Consider the following 4,417-nt stretch of genomic DNA (forward strand, 5'->3'; position numbering starts at 1 on the left):
CTTCCTGTGGAGTGAACATTAAATCCAACCAGAGAGCATTTGGCTACTCCCATAACAGTCTTGTCACTATTGCATCCAGGGGTAATATCTTACCAAACTAGTAGTTATTGCAGTTCACAGAGGTCATAGCTGAGTAAGAATGCTGATAGCTTCTTTTCCTTACCAGTCTGCACAGCACCTTCCGGTACTATAAAAGCTATGTGCCTTAAAAAAAAAAAAAAAGTATGTATGCATATTCTGTTTTCTCCGATTCTTGTATGAAAAGTAGTGTTTTATAATTTGTACCTTTTTTTTCTTTTGCCCAGGGATATTGGCAATCACTATGTACTCATAAAAATAATGTATCTCTTATTGTTTACAGCTGCATGGTATTCCAAATATTCCTGTTTATTCGGCCAATCACCTCCTACATATGCACATTTACTTTCTGTGGAGTATGTTGCAATTATAAATAACACATTAAATTACCTCATATCTGATTCCTTGTACAGTATTTATACTGTAACAGTTTTATTTCTAAGTCTAGACAGGGCTTTCTTTCCTTCTTTTTTTGTTTTGTTTTTTTTTTCTAGACATGGTTTCTTTGTGTAGCCCTGGCTGTCCTGGAACTAGATCTCTAGAGCAGCCTGGCCTTGCACTCAGAGATCTGACTCCCAAGTGCTGGGATTAAAGGCGTGCCCACCACTGCTAAGCTCCTTCTCTATTTATAAATAAAATAAAAGCACCTGGCTATTGTGAGGATGCATTGAAAACATGTCCATAGGGGACATAGTTCAGTGCCAATCAAATTTACTCAGAGAATGTTAGCTGTTAGTAAAAAGTTGTAAGTGTGAAAATATGTATCTGAGGATGTTCATTGTAGAGTCATTCATGGTATTGAAAAATAAGTTTCAAAGTTTGGAAAATGATTAAGATCATGCCACATTACTCGTAGAAAATTAGCCATCAAAGTGACGTAACTCATGCCTATAACCCCAGCACTTTGAGAGGAAAAGGCAGGTGAGTTTGAGGCCAACCTGGTCTACAAATTGAGTCTAGGACAGCCAAGGTTACAAAGAGAAACCTTGTCTTGAGAAAAAAAATAAAAAGATATAACTAGAAAAACATTGCAGAAACACACAAAGACTCTTCAGGTTTTTTTTTGTTTTGTTTTGTTTTGTTTTTGTTTTTCTTTGTTTTGTTTGGTTTGGTTTTTTTGTTTGTTTGTTTTTCTGTGTAGCTGTTCTAGGCAGCTGTTCTAGACCAGTTGGCCTCAAACTCACAGAGATGGCCTACTTCTGCCTTCCGAGTGCTGGGATTAAAGGCATTCACCACTACCACCCAAGTTCAGGTTTCTTTTCAACAGACTGACTTTATAATGTATGTATGCATATGTTAATGTGTGTGCACATGTCCACAGATATCAAGAATAATGTCTTATAGACTGTTCAGCAGCTGTGACTAAAGACAGGACTGGTTTTGCTGGGAATGGCAGTGGTATGTCATGATTCTTGCCACAGCATCTTCATTTGCAAGGAGGGGCTAACCAACCTGTTATTTAACATAAGGATTAATTATACAACGGCACTAGGCTATGAACTTTTTAGAGAAACATGCCATCATGTGTCAGGCAGCCCCCTAGGACAGTGCTCCTTTGTGACTGCTGTGGCAGAATCTTTGAGTCACCAGCCCCTGCCTGCCAGCGTCAGGGAGCTGTACAACACAGAACTTCCGCTCTAGCCAGCCTTGTCATTTTGATCATTGGCCTCTCTCCAATTTTTTCTAATTTCTGTTTTATTTTAGAGAAACAATAGGTAATAGATATTTACTTGAAAATCTTTTAAGCCAGGTGTGGTGGCACATGCCTTTAATCCCAGCACTTGGGAGGCAGCGATAGGCAGATCTCTTTGAGTTCGAGGGCAGCCTGATCCACAGAGTGTAAGACCTGGAGTCTCACTGCTCAGGAGCTCAGGATCGTGCCCTTTTCAGGAACTCTCATAGACCACAGCTCGATGCGAAAGCAAGAGGTTTATTGCTATCAAAATTGGGTCGCCCCTCCAAAGACAGGAGACTACCCCAAACATGCAAAGCACAGGGTTTTTATACCTGAAAATCAGACCACTTTTGCTCTATAGTTTACAGCTGGTTGTAGATAGTTTACAGCTGGTTGTTTCTCAGAACAGTTCAACTTGCCCTTCAAGAGCTATCTGCACCTGGCTTCAATTCAAATAATCACAGCTGTTTGTCTCATTCCCGGGTGGTCCCTCCAGAGCAATGTTCCAGAACAGCCAAGGCTACACAGAGAAACCATACCATGTATGCGCCTAGTGCCTTCAGAGTGAGAGGGTGGCAGCAGATCCCGTGCAACCAGAGTTAGGGACGGTTTTGAGCCACCATGTGGGTACTGGGAATAGAGCCCAGGTCCTCTTAGGGGGCAGCAGTGCTCTTAACTGGTGAGCCATCTTCCCAGCCTCTTTTTACTTTTTATCCTTTTGCTTTTTTTTTTTTTTAACTCTTGTTTAAAAAAAAAAGGTTTTTGGTTTTTTTTTTCGGGGCGCGCTGGGGCTTGTGGGATCTTGTTTATCTGAAACTCTTGTTCTCAAACTTCCCGAGTGTTGGGATGGAAGGGCAGTCTATCACACTTACCTTGGACTCAGGGGCTTTTATGTGGACGCCACAGCTCAAGGAATAGGAGCTTTCCCAACTGAGCCTTCTCTGAAGCCCAGTTAGCAGCTCCATCTAAAGATGAGGAGACCAAAGTGAGGAGACCTAAGTTTTTCAGGAAACTCTATTGCTAAGAAGCAGTTTTGTTGCAATATAAACTCCAGTGTTTCTAAAGCCAGCAGTCAAGTCCAGACCCGTCACTCGGTGAATCTGGGAATATAGCCTGCATTTGAGCTACTTGTTGTTTTTGTCCTTTTTTCATGAACATGTATTGATGAGCTCATTAGTGGAACTTTCCATAGCCATATTGATAACCAGTTTCTCTTATTCCTTATACTTTGGTTAAAATGACAGTGCTTAGAATAGGAAGAGGCAGGCACAGTGACTTTCTTGCATGGTTGTGTCACTTGAAATCTCCCATGTATGAAGTTTTTTCATAGACTGTCTATACTTAATATTCTTTAGGACCCCAGATTTTGTATTCTCTCACTAACCTGCGAAATATTTAGCACCTCTCTATTTCGTGAGATGTTTATTCCTTAAGGCTGAAAAGGGTAATGACCAAAATTCTTTGAAATAATAAGGAAACACTGGGAACTGTGGAAATGCCTGTGGGGATATGAGCCACATGAACATAAGATTTTCAACTCATTTACAATGTTAAGAGTTAAGTTTGAGGTTTTTTTTGTTTGTTTGTTTGTTTTGTTTTTTCACCCTATTAGAACACTGAGCCTACTTCTTTTCTTAGGCCCAGGCCTGATGTCAATCCCGTTACACACAGCAGCTCTAATCTACACTACACCCCTCTTCTAATTTTGTCAACACACCTCTTTCGATACCATCCAATAATGACACTTTTGTTTCCGTGGATGGGTGCGCAATCTCTCTTACTGCAGTAAGGTCAAACATTTTGGTCACTGCCGGTCAGTTTACACCTGTCTTCGTAAGGGGCGGTTTTACTCATCCTAAACCATGGCTCCAAAACAACAGCAACAAAACACAACAAAAGTTCTAGTGAACTCGATATCTTTTCACTAGTCGTTTTTTTTTTTTTAATTATATTTTTAAGACAACCATTTTCATCTGTTGCTAATTTAAAGCCCCCAGTGAGCCAAAGTTAAGGCCACACCCCCTTTCAGTTCCTTTTTCACTCCTCTCTTAAGCAGTCTTTTCTCTTCATGAGAAATTCTTTCCCTAGATTTTTGTCCAACCACTCTGTTCAGAAGGCCACCTCTTGAATATGGCCACTATTAATGCTCTCTCAAATCATCTCAAGATTTACAGTCTTCCGCTGCCCCACTACCCCATCATGCTAATTTCTTTACGTATCCTTCTCAGAAATTTTTCATTACTCATTTGTTTTTCTGTGTACCCTGAGACTGCAAAGTCCAGGAACCACAACTGTGTTTGAGAGCTGCAGTTGCATCCCCAGTGTCTAGAAATCTGCCTGAAGTTGTAAACAAATTGCTGATGCGATTAAATGAGTAAGTATTCACTTTACCGCCTCCTCCCCCTTTAAATAAATAGCCTCCTAGAGGCACTCTTTGAATTACAACTCCGGCTAGGTGAAGGGCTTGTGGCCTCCCATTGGCTTGCAGTACTTGCCGTTGCTCTGGGCAACCACTGTTTCCCACTAGACGTGTCGCCGCCCCGCCTGTCCTGCTCGGCCCCACCCCTGCACCTCGGGATCTGGTTATGCTCTTCAAAAACGCGGCACTGGCTCTTTAAGCCGCGGGGAGCACTTCTGGTCACGTGGCCCGAGGCCACCGGAAGG

The sequence above is a fragment of the Meriones unguiculatus genome, chromosome 8, assembly GCF_030254825.1.
Source record: "Meriones unguiculatus strain TT.TT164.6M chromosome 8, Bangor_MerUng_6.1, whole genome shotgun sequence".
Lineage (NCBI taxonomy): Eukaryota > Metazoa > Chordata > Mammalia > Rodentia > Muridae > Meriones > Meriones unguiculatus.